The sequence below is a fragment of the Meles meles genome, chromosome 3 (genome assembly GCF_922984935.1).
Source record: "Meles meles chromosome 3, mMelMel3.1 paternal haplotype, whole genome shotgun sequence".
NCBI lineage: Eukaryota > Metazoa > Chordata > Mammalia > Carnivora > Mustelidae > Meles > Meles meles.
This window is the reverse complement of record NC_060068.1, coordinates 53,863,320-53,886,977: the sequence shown is the minus strand read 5'-3', so window position 1 is coordinate 53,886,977 and position 23,658 is coordinate 53,863,320.

Sequence of the window (23,658 nt, the reverse complement as noted above, 5' to 3'; positions counted from 1 at the left end):
TATATGTAAAAATTTTAGCAAGATCCAGCTAAAATCACATAACCTAGAGATAGAGAATGCATTTAAATATAAGTATTTCACCTTCCTGAATCAACTCTACTTTCCCTAATTCATGGAAAGTAGAACAGTGTATTAATATATTATGATGCATGGCATTTCTTTAAATAGCTAAAAAATAAGGATAGCCCTTCCTTTGATATACTCATATCATAATGCTCATATATGTACCCTTAGAAGCAATAGTTTTCTGTGATACCAACACACTCTGAGAATAGACAGGAACATATAAAAATAGTACCAGTATTTATTGTTTGATTTTAAAGTATCAGGTACTGGGCTGAGTGCTTATAAGATACAGTTCACTGAGGCTTTTCTGCATCTCTCAGAGTAGGAGATGAAGCAGGAGACTCCAGACAGTAAATAACTTACCAAGTTTCACAGCTCATGAGAGGTGGCACCAGGTTTGAAATGCATCCTACATGATTTCAAGACCCAGGGAATTCTGCTAAGACTGGTGCCACCTTCATACTGCTTGAAAGGGGGTGAATTGGGTGGTAGGCCTCAATCAGAGCCTTCAAACACCTTGTTAGCATGGCTGAGATGTTCATTTATTCTACAGTTTAGCAAATATGAAGAGAAAAATCTTTCCAGACTAGAAGAAAACTGAATGTTCATCAGTGAAGAGAGGTTGAATAAGATTGAGAATATAGTCTTTAGGTTGGTTTAAAGGGATTTCCTGGAGAGATATTTAAGGGGGAAAAAGTAAATTTCATCCTTCAGCTTCAAATCTAGGGAAAGGGAGTTAGTTATGTGAGAACAGTAAGCTGGAAACTTCTTTCTGTGTTGAGAATAGCTTTTAGGAAATAGCTTAAGCTGCTATTATTTCATTATTTCTGCCTCTTTAACATTTAAAAAATTCGACCTTCAAAGAAAAAAATAGACCAACCCCAGAAGGGGAAAAACATGTTTTCAAAAGACAAATGTTTCTTACAGCAATATATACCTGTTTTTTAATTGGTTCGTTAATAGATTGATTAATTGGTTTGGTTCTTCAGGGTTTGGGATTTGTCAGTAGTTTGGAGATGTTTATTATCCTTGAAAGCCAGGAAGGAATTCACCCTAAGCATTTAATTTTCAGAATGAACACAGTTTTAATATTTTTCCTGGGCGCTTTGAGAAATCCAAACAGTATAAAAAGGTCAAACAATACATAAAAGTGAAAGTAAATAAAACACATGCTGCAATTGTACCACCCTGTGATAATCATCATTAATATTCTGATGACCAAACTTTCTTGCATGACTTTATGTATGATAGACTAGATAAATAGGTGGGTAGATAGGTAGGTAGGTAGATTAGATAGATAGACTAGATAGATAGATAAGATAGATAGAAAGAAAGAAAAGAAAAGAAAAGAAAAAAGAAAGGATGGAAAGAAGGATAGGGAGGGAGAAAGGAAGAAAGGAAGGGAAGGAGGAAGGAAGGAAGAGAGAAAGAAGAAATTTTACATGAATAGAATCACAGCATGCCTGTAGCAGTTTTGTTTTTAAATGTTTTACTTTTGTTAACCTCCTGCCTGCATCTACATAACTGCCTCTCACTGTTAGTCCTAGGTAGTTCATATTAGGAATTTGTTTATCTTTTCCATATTTTTCTCATTGTGTAATCACTTGCAGTGATAAATGGAAATTTTGCAACTTTATTTCACAAAAATTAAGTTGATATTTCTTTGTATCATTGCTTTTCCTCCTTAAGGAAACCTCTTTGTGTAAATTGGTTTAAATATTTATCCTTTTTAATAGCTGAATAATATCCTGTAGTATAGAAGTATAATATTTTATTTCCAAATGATGGTTTACTTAGTGTATTTCTATTTTTGCAAAGAACATTAAGATGAATATCCGCAGACCTCTCTGTTTTCGACCTATAAGGATCTTGCTTTAATTAGATAGATTTTCAGAAATAGATTATAAGCCAAAAGATATGTGTCTATGTTAATTATACTAGATATTACCAGATAGCTTTTCTAAAATCCTGTAAGAAGTTTCGTTTTACATGGGTATATTAAATGACAAAGCAATACATACTGCTTTGCCATAATCAGAAATAAGAGATATTAAAAAGTGTCTCTCTCATTCTTTTTTTCATTTAATCATATATTCACTGAGTACCTAGATGCCAGGTACAAAACCAGTTTTTGAATTCACTTAGGGTCACCAGAAATAAAAACTTAAATTTCTAAATCCAAGAATCTACACAGTTTCAAATACTTTGCAGTGCCTCTCAAATACATCCTTCAGAAGAGCATTTGTCAGAATCATCTTTTCATGTCAGACAACTGATTGCCTGGTTGGTTAGTGTTCAGTCTCCTCTACTCCCCCAACTCAGAGCACTACTGTCACCATGTCCCCATTATTGATAGAAGTGTCCCATAATCTTCAGGTGTGTTGTACTAAAACAAAGATTAAGAACCAGTATTGCGGGCTTAAGCCACCTAACCAGACTCACTGCAAATTATTGTCTGATTTAAAAAGCTACAGCGGATTTCTGTTCCAGAAATTAGATCACTTGCTTTTTCTGTTTGTATTCATAGGCCATTACCTTCGAAATGTTTACAAAGTTTATCTAATCAGGTTTTTCTGAAATAAACCAAGTTTAAAACAATTTGTTAAATGCAACCCATGCAGAAATTATCACTTAAAATATACATAATAGATTGTATACGGTTCCTTAAATGGAAGTTAAAGATAGCAGCAACCTCAGAATTCAATAAAGAAACTTTGTAGAATCAACATAACTTACATATCACTCTGTGTCTGATCATATCATACAAAGCTATTTTGAATTTTATTTTTAACTGACACAGAGGAGAAAATGCTTTATTAATTGAGGAAAGAAATTTTTGAATAGGAATAGCATTGACTTTTAAATCATTGGCCTTATCTTGCTCTTTTATGTATGCTCAGAATAGTGACAGCATTTTCAACAATGTTCCAAAAGCCATTTAGCTTACAAAGTGGAATTATTGTGATACGGTACACTTAATGCATTTCTTCTTCATAGCATCTTATTTCATAAAAATCAATTGGATTTTATGCCTTGCATAGAAGGCCCTTCTTCCACAATGAAGTTAGAGTTATTATGGGTAAGCTGGCCAGATATCATCAAATGCACTCGAACCTTTCTATAGTATTTATTGTTGCACAGAATGCAATGTAAGGCACTCCACCGCACCACAGTAAGGAGCACTTTCTCTAGCACATCCATTGTAGCAACTCTTTATAGGAAGCTATTAATATTACAGAGATAGGCATGGATATCTTGACGTTTTTCCAGAGAGTAGATGTACTCAGGTAACAAAAAAGCTGTCCTAATACAAGTTTACAGATAGTGTACCTAGCACAGTGCCTAGCCTGTGGGAAGCAGTCCACAAATATTTGTTGAACAAATGAATGGCGACAATTTTCTAACGTGTGCGATGATGACCCAAAGGCAGGACACAAACAGACACAGGCAAAGAATACAAGTCCTGTTAATGTAGGTAAGGAAATAATACTGTATTTTCATACAGTTGGAGCTGGGGGGACAAGGAGCATAGTTCAAACTGTAGGGACAGACTTCCATGTCCTTGGGGAGCCCATCTACCAGTGAAATTTCAGGTTAAAATTCCATTAAGCTCTTCTGAAAGCTTGTTTCCTTACATTCTCAAGGGGCTTGCTAACCTCCTGATGGCTTTCACCTCTTACAGAGTCCCAGTTGATATGTCTGTCCGCTCACCAAATGCAGGTGACCCGTAACAACCACAGTGCTTTCCTGATCATTTACTAAATAAAAGAATCCAAGGAAATGTTCAACTTACCATCTCCCATTTTTAATGAGTCTGGGCTTCAAGACTTCTTGAAGTCTATTCCTAGAGTGTAAATCCCAAAAATGGAGTTTTAGCAAGGCTCCACTACATGTTAATTTCCTTTAAATATCCATGGAAATATTTTTAAAGATATTAATATATTTAAAGGTATTTATGCCAACACTGTGAAAAATAATGAGTAACTAGGTATATGTGACATAGAATCTCTATGATAAAATTAAGGTGCTCAAAATGTATTTTCTCGGGGCGCCTGGGTGGCTCAGTGGGTTAATAAGCTGCTGCCTTCGGCTCAGGTCATGATCTCGGGGTCCTGGGATTGAGCCCCGCATTGGGCTCTCTGCTCAGCAGGGAGCCTGCTTCCTCCTCTCTCTCTCTGCCTGCCTCTCTGCCTACTTGTGATCTCTCTGTCAAATAAATAAATAAAATCTTTTCAAAAAAAATGTGTTTTCTCCTTTTATGACACATATTAATATAGATATCTATCACAACTTTTTCTCTTTGTTTTTATTAATTTTCTTTAAAATTCTAGGTACATAAATGTGGGATTATATATTAATATATATTAATAATATATAATAATAATTAATTAATGTACATTAATACATAAATGGGATTATATATTAGGGCTTCACTCAGTATTTTTGTTTTTTTTCCCCCACTTATTTCTTCTTAGCTTCTCTTACCTATAAGGTATAGAATATTAACTACTTCATATGCATACTTTTATACTATTCTAATAACATAGAATCATAAATGAATATGCATATATAGATATATACATGTATAGATAGATATGGGGCTTTTTTTTTCAAAAATGGCATATGTTATGCATACTTCTTTCCATCTTGCTTTCTCATCTGAAAAATGCCTCATGAAATAATTTTAAATCTACCTTTGTGTTTCTTTGTCATTCTTTGATGTGTTCTGTAACAGTTTTAGGGCCTTGATGCACCATAATTTATTACACCATGACTTAGTATGTTTGTAGTGTTTTGTTATGAAAATTCATTCAAAGATAAATTCATTTCCTTCTGGATACATTCATACATATAGGTGTTTTTCTTTCAGTGGCACAGATACATAGAAATGAGTTTGTTGCAGAGGTGGGGAAGGTAGATAGATGATGAATGATGAATGGATTTGAGTAGTGTTTCCACACTGCTGTCCAGAATGGCTAAAACGTCTCACATTTCTCTCAGTAAGCCTTTATCCCTATCACTGGTCTTTATTTTTTTTATCAAGTAGTAAATATGAAGCCTTCTCCCATTATCGAATTTTGCTGAGTATTAGTTTATAGCTTTTCATACAATAGCAGGCTGTTTGGTTTGCTGTCCTGGAAATTGCTGTGTCATATTCATTCCTTCTTGTGGTTTACAAATACAATTTTCTAATAAATTTTGAAGAGATGCATATATGTAGTAATATTCAACACTTATCTTCCATGTTCAAATATTTTTCCAAATATATTGTTTATCTTTTGTTTGTATATTTATCTCTGTGTGATTTTATGTAGTCTATAGTAGCCATCTTTAATTTTATAATTCCTTTTTTTCTTATTTAGGTTAACACATTTTTCTTTCCTTTTTGCTCTGTCTCCCAGACCGAAATAATTTCCCTAGATTTTTTGTATGGTTTTTTTGTTTCACTCTTTACATTTCAGTTTTTACCCCAGCTGGTCAGCTATTGTATGGTGTAAATTCGCAATACTGATTTATGTTGCTGTATTCCAGGTAGATGGCTAATTGAACTAGAACGACTCTTTTCACTCTGAATTGAAATGCCATCATGTTCTGTATTAACTATTCATATACCTTAAGATCTTTTTTTTTTTTAATGAGGAGGTCTTTATTTTTTTTTAATAACATATAATGTATTATTTGTTTTAGGGGTACAGGTCTGTGATTCAACTCTTTTTTTTTTTTTTAAAGATTTTATTTATTTATTTGACAGACAGAGATAACAAGTAGGCAGAGAGGCAGGCAGAGAGAGAGGAGGAAGCAGGCTCCCTGCTGAGCAGAGAGCCCGATGTGGGCCTCGATCCCAGGACCCTGGGATCATGACCTGAGCCGAAGGCAGAGGCTGTAACCCACTGAGCCACCCAGGTGCCCCGTGATTCAACTCTTACACAATTCACAGCACAAACCCTCCCTGATGTCACCAGCCAACTACCCCATCCCTCCACCTCCCTCCACTCCAGCAACCCTCAATTTGTTTCCTGAGATCGAGTCTCTTACGGTTTGTTTCCCTCTCTGGTTTTGTCTTGCTTCATTTTCCCTCCTTTCCCCTATGATCCTCTGTATTGTTTCTCAAATCCTTTATATCAGTGAGATCAAAGGATAATTGTCTTTCTCTGATTGACTTACTTGGCTTAGCATAATACTCTCTAGTTCCATCCACATTATTGCAAATGGCAAGATTTTGGGTTTTCGATGGCTGCATAATATTCCATTGTATATATATACCACATCTTCTTTATCCATTCATCTGTTGATGGAGTTCTAGACTCTTTCAATAATTTGGCTATTGTGGACATTGCTGCTATAAACTATGTTAGGATCTTTTCTTGGATTTACTATTCTATCTCATATGTACCTATACCAATACCGTATTGTTTGGAGTTGAGGTGTTTTGTGCTTGACTTATTCTTTTATAGAGCAAGTTTCCTTTATTATTATTTTCTTTCATGATTTTCTTGGTTTCTTAAGACTTTTTCTTTCATGTAAACTTTAATTATCCAGTCAAAAAAAGTATGTTGAGACTTTAATTAGTGCAATCTATTTTTTATATTAAGATTTTTAAATCTAATTGAATAACCTTCCCCTTTTTTAGACATATTCTTTATGTTCTGTATATGTCCTTCATTAAGATTTCATATTTTCTTTATAGAAAATATAAAGATATAGATATAGAAAAAAAAGGTATAGATCTTGTTTCTTTCCAATTAACCTAATTACTAGCAGCTTTATGCTTTTTTTTTTCCATAGTACTATTAAAAAGATATTTTTGTTATATCCATTTTCAGGAGCTTATTGGTTTTTGGAGGGGTTTTTTGTTTGTTTTTGTTTTTTTAATTTTTTTTAATTTTTTTTTTTTTTAATTTATTTGACAGAGAGAAATCACAACTAGGCAGAGAGGCAGGCAGAGAGAGAGGAGGAAGCAGGCTCCCTGCGGAGCAGAGAGCCTGATGCGGGGCTTGATCCCAGGACCCCGGGATCATGACTGAGCCGAAAGCAGAGGCTTTAACCCACCGAGCCACCCAGGCACCCCTTTTGTTTGTTTTTTAAAGATTTTATTTATTATTTATTTGACAGAGAGAGACACAGTGAGAGAGGGAACATAAGCAGGGGAGTGGGAAAGGGAGAAGCAGGCTTCCCCCCTAAACAGGGAGCCCAACATGGGGCTTGATCCCATGCTGAAGGCAGACGTTTAACTGACTGAGCTACCCAGGCACTGCCAGGAACTTACTGTTAATAATAAAAAGTTCATAATTTTGTGTTTAGCCATTTATCCAATTTATCACATACTCTTTTTAATTCTGGTTTTCCAAACCAGAGTTCTTTGGACATACATAATAAGATTTACTTCTACCTTTTTTTGATACTTACACCAGTCATTTAATTTTATCATCCTAATGTTTTATCTAGAACTTCCAAGACTGACAAATAATAATACTAATGGCAGATATCTTTATCTCTTCCTTGATTTTAATTGTAGTAGTTTTGCCACTTAGAAGAATACTGATTTTCATTTTTATTAAATGATCTTTATTGTCTTTAATTAGGTTTCTTTAATTGCCATTTGACCTAGGGATTTTCAAAAGCTGGATGCCAAGTTTAAGCACACTATTTCTATATTCTATTTCTGTAATTACATTATTTTTTAGTTTGTTCATGTGATGGATTATGCTGCTAGATTTCTGGAATAAACTTTGTCTCATCTAAGTGCATTATTTGTTTTCCATGTTGTTGGATTCTCTTTCCCAGTATCTAATTTGACATATTTGTATTTCTGTTTGTTTTTTTTTTTAAGATTTTATTTATTTATTTGACAGACAGAGATCACAAGTAGGCAGAGAGACAGGCAGAGAGAGGAGGAAGCAGGCTCCCCACTAAGCAGAGAGCCTGATGCAGGGCTCAATCCCAGGACCCTGGGATCATGACCTGAGCCAAAGGCAGAGGCCTTAACCCACTGAGCCACCCAGGCGCCCCTGTATTTCTGTTTTTAATTGGGATTAGACTACTATTTGTTCTGTATAATATTTACCGGGTTTGAGATAAAACTTACACCAACTCTAAAAAATTACTAAAGATTTTCATTTTCCCCATGCATGAAACAGTTCAATAGAATGAGGAAGTTAAACTGTTAAAAAGCTAGATAGAATTCATCTATGAATCTATCTGGTCTTCGTGAGACTTTTAAAGATAGCTCTGTGATCACCCGTTCAAATTGTTCGATGGCGAATATTCCTTTTTAATTGATTTTGTTGCTTTATACTTTTATAAAAAGTAGCTTGTTCCAACTTTTCAAAGTTTTAGCCTAATAATTGCAGTTTCTTCTATAATTCTTTTCATTTTTCCTGTCATTCAACTTCTTTCCCACAGCTGATTTTTATTTGTCCTTTTTTTCTTCATCAGTTTCATAATTGAAACACTTTGATCCCTTTATTTGCTCATTTCATAAAATCAGCTTTTTAAATGAATATTGTGGCTACCAATATTTTTTTCCACTTTAGCAATTTCAGATTCATCTTTTACTAATTCTTTTTTTACTTCCTTTTTATTTTTCTCTTCTTTTGTAAATTTCTTAAGGTAAGTATTTGTTATTTTACTATTGTTCATATTCTTGTCCTATTTAATATGGAATGTGGTGAAGGGGATACATTTCTTTCTCATTTTAGTGATGCAAGGCAGTAATTTAAGGTTCTATATTCCCCGCTTTCTTGAATTGGTAATGTCAATTGTTATCTCCTCTCTGATATAAGAAAATTAAAAAGTATGTCTTAAAATTTTTAAGTAGTCACATTGACTTCTTGTATTTATTGGTTAAGTTATTTTTGTTAGGGGCGCCTGGGTGGTTCAGTGGGTTAAAGCCTGACCCTTTGGCTCAGGTCATGATCCCAGGGTCCTGGGATCAAGCCCTCACCAGGCTGTCTGCTCAGCAGGGAGCCTGCTGCCCCCCTTCTCTCTGCCTGACTCTCTCCTACTTGTGATCTCTGTCTGTCAAATAAATAAAATCTTAAAAAAAAAAACACGTTATTTTTGTTAAAGGATGTGATCCTTAGTTGGATGTGATCTAATTTGTTTTTATTCCTGAGGTTTTCTTAATTGTCAGGTATCTCATCAAGCTTTTTAAATATTCCATGGAAAATGAAGGTTTATGTTTTCTTTTGAAGAATGCAAGTTACTATTAAAATGAGGATACTGATAATAATATTCAAATTCTATATCATTTCATATTTTTATCTAGTATATCCATTCAGTTTTGAAAGGGATATTTTATTACATTATATCCATTCTTAGTCCATATAAATTTTAACTCATTGAATGCTACTTTATCTGTTTACATATCATTTCTGTATTCTTTTGTATTCAATTGAATGATTTTTTTAGCCCATATTTTTATGTTCTACTTTTGGTATTTTAAGTGATTTTCAGAACCTTGCTTTTGAACCTAATATTGGAATCACCATTTTTTTTTTTTTTGGAGTCACCATTTTTAACAAAGGGTTTACCTTACACACATTTGATGAAATAAAGAATGTTTTTATTTTATTCGTTCTATTTTATATTCAGTTGCCTGTTAAACATAGAGGTTTGAACTGCACAGGTCCAATTACACACAGATTTTTTTATAAAAACAGTACAGTACTGTAAAAGTATTTTCTCTTCCTTATGATTTCTTTTTTTAAACAATTTGAATTTTTTTTTTAAGATTTTATTTATTTATTCGACAGACAAAGATCACAAGTAGGCAGAGAGGCAGGCAGAGAGAGAAGGAAGCAGGCTCCCTGACAAGCAGAGAGCCCGATGCGGGGCTCGATCCCATGACCCTGAGATCATGACCCGAGCTGAAGGCAGAGGCTTTAACCCACTGAGCCACCCAGGTGACCCCCTTGTGATTTCTTAATAACGTTTCTTTATTAAAAACTATAGTATATCATATATGTAATGTATATATGTGTTAATTGACTATGTTATCGGTAAGGCTTCCAGACAACATTAGACTGTTAATTAAGTTTTGGGGAAGACAAAAGTTACACATGGATTTTCAAGCACAAATGGGGGTGGGAGGGGTCACTTACCATATGTTATTATAATTAATTACACATATATCTGTCTTTGAAGAGGAAGGTGTCATTTATCCCTGAGCCCCAAACTGTTACTATAACACTTAGAGTAGGTTCATAAGAAATTGTTAGTTAGTTGCATTTGCTATCAAAGACTGATTCCTTAAAATTTAGTTTGAAAAACATTTTCTCTTCAAAATTTAAACTTCACCTTTCAAAAATTTTATCTACAGAACTAGGAAATCATATTTAAGGGGGAAAGTAGCATTTTTCAGAAGGAAAGAAATCTGTAAATGTTACTGCAATCAATTAGTAATAATAATATGTTGTAGAGAATGTTACTTGAATTAATTTTATTTCACCTTAAAGCAGTAGTCTCTTTTAAACCACAAAACCTGGCTTTCGAAATAAGTAGATGATAAACTAAATCACCACCTTGAATGTATGATTGAAACTTTTTCCAGGAACAATGATCTTACATCCTTAACTTAATCACCAATAGTAGGTGTATATGTAAAACATATAGCTAATGCCAAGACCTAAAGTACAGCTGTAGAAAGGGGTTTTCTTTGTGGTGGACTTTGGAACCATGCAGTTTGGGATTGACATCTGACTTTGACGTTACCAGCAATTTGAGTAAGTTATTTAACTCTCTGAATTTGTTTCCTTATATATAAAATAAGATTAAAACTACTCACCTTATAGTGTTCTTATAGAGATTAAATGTGATGGTCAGTTAAAGTATCTGACAGATTATTAATATGTTGCTGTTGTTTTTACTACAATTAGCAATATTCAGTATTAATTAGCCAGTCTACTATATAGGATAAAAACCAATGTGTTGCTCCAGTAAATGCATTGGGAATAATTCCTAGACAGTGAAATAAGCATGGTGAATTATTGAATCTGAGCACTTAAAATAAAACAATAGTAATATGTTATGCTGAATTTGGATGACAGGAACAAATTGATATTGCTTATTATCAAAGCAAACTTAAAAAGAAAATGAATTTAGGTATATGTTTTGTAGGTAATAGATGATCTAGAATAATAGATGTTATCTTTAACTCTCACAGACTTTACATAGATTAAAAAATGTCTGTTGTTTCTCTGATCATGTCTAAATGTGAAAATCTCAGACATTAGATATAGCAACAAAATATTCCAGATAGAGTACTATCTAATCTGGTGAATATTTTCTTCTTAAACACATACACATACTTTCTTCCTCCCTCCTCTCGCCCTTCTCTCTCCCTCTCAATCTTGGTCGAAAGTTGCTTCCTCTCAAAGGCAAGCTTGTCTACATTCTCATAAAGCCGAATAACTTTTTAAAAAAGAAATAATTGAGAATATGAAAAAATACCATGTAAGCAGTGAGATATGGTACATGGACTATAAAACACATCTTCAGTATGCTCTCCTCAACCTTTTCCATGATTGTTTGATTTCAGTATTACTTAAAGTAGGGGTTTCTAAAAACATTTTTATACAGTACTTTTGCAAGATACATATATTTTAATAAGCAGATTATAGATATTAATGCTATATGTATTTTTAAAGTATTATGAATGTGTATTTTTTAAAGGATGAAGTAAATATAAATAAGACTAACATTTCCCTCCACTTCCTATCTCCTGCTGTCCTTGCTCAGAAGGCTTAAAAGGGAAAGGAGGTGAAAAGAACTAGATGACCCTCTGACTTCCTTTCTGGGCCAGTAGTTCTGGTTCCGTCTTTATGCCTTTATGAGCAGTTTCTACATGTGTTTTTGTATGTCATCATCCAGTGACAGAACCCAGTAGCACCAAGCATCATAGCAAAATATAATTTCATATTCTTTCTAGATTTTCTAAATCAGATGCAACATATAAGCCAGTACTGTCCTAGGCTAGCAAATATGGTAAATTATTACCTGATAGCAAATGATAAACACACAAATATCATTAAAAATTGTAGCTTATCTTAAAATATTTTCATATTATGTATAATAAAGAAATTATACATAAACTGAAACCTATTGTTAATTCCTAAATGTAAGAGTATATTAGTTTTGTGAACCCACGTAACACCATTTCTACACTACTTAAGATAGTAAATAACATTTTCTTAAAAAGTTAGAAGACACTGAATTTCATTGCATAAATTACAGTACAGAATTATTTACAGTATCTAAACCACTGTATTAGGCTTTAAGTCAAGAGATTTTTAATGGGAATCAGGGTTTTGTGATTTTTCTCTCTTTTTTTTTTTTTGCTAGCTGGCTCAGGGCTCAACCAGATAACAAGAAGTTCAGTGATTTGCAAGTGTAAAGGTTTATCTTCTCAGGCAAAAGAGCTTCAAATTAAATCCCTCTTTGTCTTTAAATGGAATGATTGGAGCTAAATAAGATTTTGCGGATTTGTATTGCTCCATATTTGTAAATTCAGTATATTATGTCATATGACAGGGGTGAAATTTCTCCAGCTTGGAATATTCCCTGTTAATTCTCAAAAATGTCTTGTAAGGGTCTATAAACACGTCCAGTCAGTAGATTAAAATGGTTCAAAATAAATCCACAAAATCTTACTTAGAATCACATCTGAAGTGATCCCAATTCATTAAGATCAGAAGTGATTGTTAAGCAGACAGGAGAGAGCTTCCAGAGTAAATCTTTTCAGTGATTTGACAGAAAAATTGCTGACCAGTGAGAATCAAAGTGGTTACTTACATACATAATTTCTGAAAGGTGGAAAACCAAAAGAGGAAAACATCTCTATAGGATCATAGAAAATCTTCCCTCTCAATCAAGAGGCTTGAAGAAAGAGCTGCAAACCACAAATGGGTGCTCCAGGAAAATCATTTCTCTAACAGATTTGACACATCTTGCAATGGATTCACACTGCCTTGGCAAGCAAATGGATTAGCTTTGATGGTGTTGCCAATAAAGCCACAGTCTTTTGTTGCTGCGCAAACACATTTCTCTCTTTCTTTATATGGCCTCCAGCAAACTACACATGTTACTTTTGTTTGGGTAATTTACGGTCTTGGAAAAGGAAGTATGAAACTACTTTTCAGAGTAAACCATTGAAACTCCTTGGCTTGGCAGCATCAGAATCACTAGCTTCAGAAATATCACCACAAAGCTTTCTCTGATCAAATGGAAATTACTCAGGGGGAGGGGAGAGGGGGGACCTTAAATCCCAACCAGCAAAATTCCCGCAAATCTTCGTTCATAAAGCTTGTTTTTTACAAGCCATCTGTTTTCCAAATAGACCATATTCTTGGCCTTGAACATCCCTCTTCATGTTCCTTTCAACAATGTTCCCCATTATTCATCAATAAGATTAGTAAAGATCTCCAAAATGAGAACACTAACCCATTTCATAGTCTTTAAATTGCTGTTGTGTCTTGAAGGTTTTTAAAAAATTTATACTTTATTTCTTAATACTCGCTCCAACCGTTGCTTTAGTCAATACCATAGTTTATTTGTTTGATAGCTTGTTTGTTTCTTTTGATGTTACATTTTCTTCATATTTTAGAATTTTTTTTTTAACCTAATGAGAATCTGCTACTTATACAATCTGGAAATGAGATAGTAAATTAGCAATTTACAGGGTGTAGAAAATATTTTTCCATTGATTTTATCAAAAGAGTAGTTGTGATTCTCTTTTATCTATAAAACAAATTTAATTAAATTTTTCTTTTAACATGTGTGATTTTTAAGTTTTCCTTAAAAATATAATAATATTAGATCAACCCAAAGGACATTAAAAAGGAATTCTAACTCTGTGGTTCTAGTGTTGATTGGAATTAAAAACAAACTTAAAAATTATTTTCTTTTGTGATGGTTAGCATATCCAGTGATTTGGGAAATGCAGATCAAAACCACAATGAAATCACTTCACACCCATTTAGATGGCTATTATTAAAAAAAAAAAAATAGGTACACTCTGTGAAAAACATTATTGCAGTTCTTCAGAAAATTAAACATAGAATTACTAAATGATCCAGCAATTCCACTTCTAAGTATACATATATGCAAAAGTAATAAAAGCAAGGACTCAAACAGATATTTTCACAAATGTTCATAGCAGCATAATTCACAATAGCCAAAAAGCAGAAACACCTCAGTGTCTGTTGATGGATGAATGGATTAAAAAATGTAGTATATTCATACATTGGAATATTATTCAGCCTTAAAAAGCAGTGAAATCCTGCCATATGCTACCATATGGATGAACCTTGAAGATACTATTTCTAAGTGAAATACATTAGATATAAAAGGACAAACATTGTATGATTCCACTTATATGAGGTACCTAGAGTAGTCAAAATCATAGAAACATAAAGTAAAATGGTGTCATTACCAGGGACTGCAGGGCTTGGAGAATGAGGATTTGTCTAATGGATAGAGTGTTCAGTTTGGGAAAAGGAAAAAGTTCTGGAAGTGTATGATGGTAATAGTTGTACAACGGTGTGAACATGCTGAATGCCAGTGAACTATACACAGAAAAATAGTTAAAATGGTAAGTTGTGTTGTGTATATTTTACCACAATGCAAAATTAAAAAAAAAAAATAGAGATGTTTCTTAATGTAGATTAATTTAAATAAAAGTAAGTATTCACATTATTTTTAAAATTATTTTCTCCACTTAACCCAGCAGGCTGATTAACTTCATGATCTAGGATATTAAAATAAATTCAAATATTCTATTCTGGGCTTAAAAGCATCAGTGGATACTTGGAACCCAATAAATCTAAATTTTATCTGAAGCTTATGCCAAGGAGACCATCTTTTAAAAGACCTTCATGAGTTAGATATTCTAAAGAGAGATTCAGGAAACCTGATACCAGAACCCCTTTTAAGATCTAGTGGAGTTGTCTCCATGAAGGGTAGGTAAATGATAATGGTCATGTTCATGTCTGAGAAACACTGAGGAATATTATTGTTGATGCCCTGAGAATCACTTGTAGGGGATCAGACGAGAACAAGCTTCTGTTAGCCCATGAAGTAAATATCCCCCAAACTACACTATTTTAGAAATTTCTCTTAAACGTGTATATAGCCTACATGTTCCAAAATACATTTCTGTGATTTATGTGGACCCTATAACTCAGACACAAAAGCCCTTTGTCTAGTTTATTTACTTCCCTTAACCACTTTTGATTCTTCTTTCTTTTCCTTTCATGCTCATTATTTGTTTTTATTTTGCTTTGACTTGTCTTGCTTTGGTTAGGAAAGAAGTTAGGAAACCATAATGCTAAGAACGTATTAAAAGGATTTCATAATAAATTCTGCCACTTGAGGCCATGTTTAGAATACTTTTAAATGTTCAGAAGGTTTTGGTTATTTATAGCAAATGGATAGTCAAACCACAAAATAAACAGTATCTAAGTTATTTTAAAATGACCAATGTCCTGTGGTCTTTTTTGTTGTGTTGTTAGTGGTTTTAAGTTGCTGTTGTTATTATAGGAAATAAAATTATTTTTACTACCATTAAATATCCCATACATTTACTATGTAAGAAAATGAAAGGGACACGTTATTTTTCCTCACTTCATGTTCTTAGAAGGTGAACAACTGTAAAACTGAACATTTATGCTGTGTATTCTTTGAAGAGAAAAGTACAATAGAAGGGTTACTAATAATGAAGGGAAAGAACACACCGTGTGGACACCATTTCATTCCTTTTTAGCCAGTGTAGACTTGTACAAGGAGTATGTGTGTCTCTGTGCCAGTGCACCTGCACATCTGTGCACATACATTCATACATAACTGGTTACCCTTACTGTGAGCCCTGTACATTTATATTAAGAAAACCATTTTTGACTTCTGAGAGTGTTAAAAAGTTTTAGTGAGTCTAGAAAGTCATTTACCAGTATTTTGTTTCCGCATAAGCATGGATGTTCACATAAATGCTAGAATAAAGAAAATCCAGTTTTACAGATTCAAGTAAACCAAATTACTGGATCATCTTTTATTTATCTGAATAATGTATTTTGAACATTTCTTCACTTTTTGGTCTTGTAATATATGAATTTAAGATTTCTGATAACTAAGAAAACGAATGTTATAATTTTCCTGTTAACTTGCTATTTCAAAGACTATGTATTCTACATTTCAGCCCGTAGGCATGACTTCATTAGAGCCATTCCAGGCAGATGTCTCTTTATTCCATTCGTCACCCAGAGAGTGATCCTGTTTCTCCAGCCTGCAAAAGGCGTTCTGGGTGTCTTTTAGGACACCCAGTGTCTTTTAGACACTCTTCAGAGAACTATATTCACAGCTTGTTTGGGGAGAATGCCTCTCAAGGATAAAACTGCTTCAAATGTTTTACCCTGTTAGTAACTTTAGGCCAGTTCCACTAGCTACTACTTCAACAAGCTTCAACCAGATTACTCTAGGTTTTTGTTGGGGGGGAAAGATCGATTGTTTTGAAGGTCACCTGTATATGGTCCTCAGTTTAACTGTTTTTCACTGCCAATGTGGAATTTACTCATTGTATTTTCTGCTGCTATCCCACTGTATATCCCAATGAATATCCAGACATTTTATGGATTTGTTAACGTTTTACTAGGTTTTCTATCATTTTAGTAGGATTTAGGGAAAGAAGAAAGTATTAAACCATTTTAAATAAGAAACTGTTATTCAAAGTCTAGGCAAGAAAGAGTTGGTGCAGTCAGAAAGGCTTATTGAAGAAGGCTATTGACAAACCAGTGAGTATGGGCTATAAGGGATGATTAAACATGTCAGGGTTGGCAGGAGTAGAAACAGTCAACTCCTAGGCGTAAAGGGACAAGGGAGAGAGGACCCGTACTTGAGAGAGTCATAATATGAAACTCAGCTGAGGAACCCAGCCAGCCAGCAACATTCCAACAGGGGAAAGCAGGAAAATAAATGCCTTTACTTCATTCCCCTTATTCTTTCTATATCCAATGAGTGACTCCCCATAGACAAATCTGGCTGGAAGCCAGAGGGCATGTGAGCCTGTTTGTGTCATCTATAAAAGACAGCCTCCTGGGGGACAGAGAAAACAGAAAAGGGTGAAAGAGCTTAGTGGTTCTTGAGGGACAAATGTAAATTACCTGGTCTTTGGAGCTTCTCTATTATCCTCTAAATCTGTTTTTAGTAGTATTTTTATTAATGAGTAAGTTTGTGGTATGCATGTGTATGTGCGGGGAGTGTATACAAAGACAGAAAAACCTAGAAGACACAGAGAACAAACATGCATAATAATGAATACTCAGCTAGCCCTGGGTATGTGACAGCTACTGTTTGACGCACTTTAAATATATCAACTCACTTATTCATCGTAGTTATTCCATGATATAGGTACTGTTATAAATTCCCATTTTTCCAGATGAGGAAACAAATAGAGCTTGAGGCACTTCTCTGTCAAATAGCTAATAAATGGAAGAAATGAGGCTTGCCACATATTGGAGCCAATCAGCAAAGCCAGATAGCTGTGCACATGTGTTTGGCAAGTACATTCATACTAAATCAAATGTGCATATTTCCTCTCCTTTTTCATCAGAAATGCAAATATTAATTCCAAACACTCATGCCTCACCTGCCCTGCCTCACTCATCATTACTATTCCGTGCTCTGAAAGAATGTGAATTTGCGACTAGAGACTTGCTGATCTAATGGAAAAGGTGGTTGGAATAAACTTTGTATGTTTGTTTCTCCTTAGCCAAATCTTCAGTTAAATATAACTTGACAAGGGTTATAGATTCTCCTTCCTCAGGAAGTACGTCAAGTACAGATATTCTTTGTTGCCAGTTTTAAAGATATGTCTCTTAAAAGATAGCTTATTCTCTAGGTTCCTGAAATCAAGTCTCCTACTTTTTCAGTCAATTCAAGGGCAATTCAAGACAACTTGACAACTGAGTCGTCTTAGCTACTTTTGTCCACACCAGGAAGTTCCTTCTTCCAAAGGAGCCAACTGGATAGCAGGCACATTTTCTACATAGAAGGAAGAGAGAGTCTATAAATTGGTCCCACAATGTAAAAAAAGATTGAGGTTTCCCTTCATATGTTTCTAAAAACAAAGGAATTTTTCTTTCAAACATATTAAGTGGACAGATCTGAATTTAGCCAAAAGGAAAAGAATTAGAAAATGTTTTAACCAAATTGCCTCTTCTGTCAATTCCTAAAGGACCTGGGAAGTATTATTTTCGATTTTATGTAAGACCTTATGGATAGCTTTATAATTCCATGAAATACTTAAGCCAGAGAAATAAAATACTCTCCTGTTGTTTAGTCCAATTTGGTCCCATTCCTTCCCTTAATTTTGTGTGGTATGTTAGGGTTAGCCTTTAATATGGACTCTGGGGAGCTAAGCTATGGGTGTTGCTTGGTTTTATTCTGTATACAGTATTTTGGGTATTGTTAAAAACGTTTTATAATTTTCACATGGAGTAGTAAAAATCCTTTAAAATTAAACTAAACACAAGGCAGAATTGAAGATAACAAATAATTCAGGTTTTTTTGTGGGAAATTCCCACTGAAAAATAGTTATATCTGGATTGTAATTTGTCTCAGCCACGATGCTAAGCAACCACCATGGAACTAGGCTGGTTACATGCTAAAGAAATTGAGATAATTGCTGAGGAGGGAAAGACAATGGTATGAGAATCATAGGTCTTTATGATTAATCCAATAAAACTCTGCCTGGTTCCTTTGCTTTTCCTGTTGTGACTATTGAAAATTCTTAGATACGTTCTAAACTTATCAAAAGGAAACTTTTGCCAACATACAATCAAAATTTTAAATATTCACCTGTTCTAGTTGAAACTATGCATTCTCTCTCATTATAGCCTGTTGTTCCAGATACAGACTGTAGGCAACTGAAAGCACAACCTTAAGAAAACTAGATCCCATAGGGCTTCTACAGATGCACATAGGAAATCAATTCCTATATTGACAGGATAGGAAAACACAGAAGTCCCAGCTGGGTAACTTTCCTGCTGTGGCTTTACCTCATACCAGTCAAGACCTGTGTAAATATTAAAAGGATAAATTCATTTTATAAACAAATCTAAGCATCAACCCAATGAGACATATTCACTTCAAAGTAATAAATCAATTTGGATCCCTTGATGGAGGGGGGATTAAAAACAGAATTAAGTTAAAGAGAACAAGCTTATATGTTTGGGAGAAACATTTTTATGGGAGGAAGGTTGGAAGTTGCAATGATAGTGTTTGGGGGAGGAGGACAGAAATAAATGTAGCAAGACTTAAATAGTTCTTTTCTTTTTTTAATGCTGAGGGATATGGTATTTAACCTATGATTCCTTTGTTTGTGCACCCGCCTGTATAACATTGTGCCTTGAGGGTAATTGCAAAGGCACAGATATTGATTTGCTCCCTTTAAAAGAAAGGATAATGTTCTTTCTTGCATTTGGCCAAAAAAGAGAAGCGAAATTATTGTAAATGTATTCTATTCTGATCTAACATTTTTTAATTAAGCTACTTTTCCTTTTATGGTTACAGTACTTAGATTAATCAGGAGTGTAACAGCTGCAGCAAAGAATCTATGGGTTCTTTATTCTAGCATAGAAAAATAAGCCTCCCAGAATAGGAGACTACGTAACATATTCTTTTACGAAAAGCCTTCGATAATTACTCCCAATAGTTAAACATTTCTTTCAACCTTTTACTCTATTAATCTGGATGTCATATTTCTACCTTTAATAATAATTTCGGTTACTCATTTGCAAGTGTATCTCCTCAGATTCAGATAATTCTTCATCCCTATTTGACTTATTACCGTCTGCTTCTTCCGCTAAAGATAGACCATGTTTAATGACAATATTATGCAAAATATCACCCGGCAGGAATTTTTTGCCTGCTTTACGAGGGCAAAGAAATAATGTTTCTCCAGATTTGCCTAGACATCAAAACCTCAATTTTAGGATATTCTCTGGAGTTCTCTCAGTAACCATTCAGGTAAAAAATTTGATGCTTTTTGTTTTTTTTTTTTCAGTGGTAGAAATATTCAAAGTGGAAGCAAAAAGAGGCAGCTAACTTGAAAAACAAACAATCTGAAGTCTATAATTGTGTTTTAAGGGAAAAAATTAAAGTTACAAACAGCATTTTATAGAATTACCCAAAAACCAAATTCTCTCAATTTATAAAAAGCCATGCATTTCTGAAGCAGATTGTCTTAAGATGAATGAATCATGACATGATCCTGGGTACTTAGCTATGACATCTGTTAGGTGGTAAATTGCATCGCACGCCACATGCATAATGAAGGAGAGAACAGTTTTTAGTTCCTAGAGTGTTCCTCATGTGAAGATGTACAAATAGAGGCAGCAAAACCCAGGCCAGATGGAAGAGCTGTGATGCTAGAGACTGCCTGTGACTTGCTACCAGTGCTAGGTATCTCTTCAAAATGTATAACCTGATGAGGTCTCCAGGGAAATATATTTATAAGCTACCCAATATTCCATGTTATGACAAGCCAGTGCTGTTACCATGAAGAATCAGTGCCAGAAGTTAGACCACTCCTGTGAGAAATACTACTTTGGTAATATATTAGTCTTTTATTCTTCACAATGAGACATATAGGAAACATTTTGGAGGTTAGTAGAAAAATGAGTATGCACCTGGATATAAGAATAAATTAACACCGACTTTGAAGATTAAAGACTGGCTTTGTATTTTATAAATGAGCAGATGCTCTGTTTCCTAATTAGTTTAGATAACAATTGAATGATTTGATGTTGGGTCAAGAAATAACCCACCATGTTTCACTTTTTACCAAGCTAAATATAACCTTTAAATTTACTAAGAGGAATGTACATATATAATATACATGTACATGTAATATACATGTGTACAAATGTGTGCATTTGTGCCCTCTATACACACATAAATATGCACATACCCCTTTACATTTTAGTTTATCAGTTAATCGCTATGCTTAAAATTCAGGTCTGGAACAGTCTGTTAAAAAATGCTAAGACTTTGATCTTCAGGGAGCTGGGTGAAAAAGAGGTTTATGAGAAAGTCCTCGTCTTTAGAATGCACATCTACAACTACTTTGAGTTGTCCTCAAGGGAGACTTTGCTGTCAGTCATACAGTCAGTCATTCATGTTCCCAGGTTTTAATTCTGCTAACTCAGTGGTCATAAAATAGAACCAACTTAAAGACTTCAATGTATCCCTGTAATTTGAAAAATTTTAAAGGCAGGAAATCAGTAGGAATTTTGAGTATCAATTTTCTTTTCAACTATTCTACAGTGGGCAACTTACTTAGTGCCTAAATGCTCTTTCTCTGTTCCTTTCACTGGGGCACAATACTTGACAGTGCTTGGTTTGCCAGCCCTAGTGATAGATTCTCTGTGAATTTAAAGCACTGAGCATGATTTACACTTTTGGAAACTGTAAAATGGATGTGCTTACATGAGTTCAAGTGGAAGGAGTGTATTACTGCCTTTTGCTAAAGTTGGCACTTATACAATGCAGACATAACACAGAATTTGTCTTTCCCAAATAGGATAGAGGGAAGTGCTTTGAAGACTGGGAAACTCTGAAACTCCTTTCGAGGGCAAAATTAATGACCTAGAGACTGCTTCTTTCAGGTATGTAATTCTTCACTCAAGTAAGGCTTGACTTCCTATCATATGGAATTTAGGGAAAAGCCTCAGAATCTGGAGGTTAAAATTTATTTGTTTCTCTAAAGCCAAAAAAGAAGAGTCAGCGAATTTTCCAATACAGAACAAAAATAGTTTTCATTTCATGAAAATACAGTTTTAAAACATTTGTCTCACCATAAAATTGTGCATTCTAAAGAATATTTCAAATACATAGAAGTTTATATTTAGAAAATAATTACCAAGAGATCCACCAACCAACCACTATAAATATTTTGAGGTGTTCCTTTTATTTTTTTAATCTATCAGTGAATGTTTGTCCCCAAAGCTCTAATCATAATGTGCATTGGATTTTGCCTTTTTTCATTTATTATATACTACTCATGTTTTTATTATTACATATTCCTCTTAAGCAATGCTAAATTCTGCTAAATAATCTATCACATAGATATATTCATAGATACCTACTTCTTTATCATTGAATATTTAGGTAGAATAAACGTTTTTGCTTCCATAAATACTACTATTAATATTTTATTGATTACATTTTACTTCATATATACATTATTCTTTCAGGAGAGAGAAAATAATTTATATGTGGATCAAAAGACAATAACATCTAAGAGTGTGGTCATTAATCACTATATTGCTTTCTAAAATTACCACTGGGCCCCCAGGGTAGCTCAGTCGGTTAAGTGTCAGACTCTTGATTTTGGCTCAAGTCATGATCTCAGGCTCCTGGGATCGAGCCCCACCTTGGGCTCCACACTCAGCAGGGAGTTTGCTTGAGATTCTCTCTCTCCCTCTCTTTCTGCCCCTCTTGCTCCTGCACTTGCTCTTTCTCAAATCAATCAAATAAATCTTTAAAATTTTTTAAAAATTTAAAGAAATTAAATTATCACCAGCAATTTATAAAATGTCCATTTCACTTCACTCTTATAGCCCCATGGTTTTCTCAGTACCTTTTTAAGTGTTTCTGTAATTATAGGTTATATATAATAAATCATTTTAATTTGTGTTTAGTTTTTTAGTGCAATTAAACATTATTATTCCAGAATCGTGTCTTTGGTTCTAATTTCTCTTAAACATAATTTTTTGTGCTTTGGCCCATTTTCTCAAGTCTTAATATTGGTTTGTTCAGTTTAAGGATATCATTTTTATATATTTTATTTGATATTTGTTATAACCAATATTAGCCTTTAATTTTTACATTGTCTCATTTGCTTTTCTAAAGTATCGAGTCTTTTAATTTGGCTATATTATGCAGAAATACTCATTTTTTAGTAAAACTTACCAGTTTTTTCCTACCTTTGTAGGTTTTTAAGGCCCTTTCCCCTTAAGACCGTAGTTCAGTGTTCATTCCCAGATTGGTTGTTTTTATTGCTGCTACTGCTGTGGTGATATGATGGTGGTGGATATTCAGCTTTTTGGTGATTTGATCTTTAGTATTTAACACTTCAATTCACTTGACGTTATTTTAGGTGATAAAGTGTGAATATATAAATTTACTTTTGTTCAAATAGCTAATCAATTATCACAAATACATTATGCAGGTAAATTGTAAAGACTTATATGGGAGAGAGTTATTTATTTATTTATTTATTTATTCATAAACATGGGAGTTTAATCACATTAAAAGATTCAATACTCAATATGTTTATTGCAGTAAAAAATTTTAAAATGGGGATGCCTGGGTGGCTCAGTCGGTTAAGGCGCTGCCTTTGGCTCAGGTCATGATCCCAGGTCCTGGGATCGAGTCCTACATTGGGCTCCTTGCTCAATGGGGAACCTGCTTCTCTCTCTGCCTCTGCCTGCCACTGTGCCTGCTTGTTCTCTCTCACTGACAAATAAATAAATAAAATCTTTAATAGAATTTTAGAATGAAAAGTTTACTACATCAAAAGTAAAATGCCCTGACTTTGAC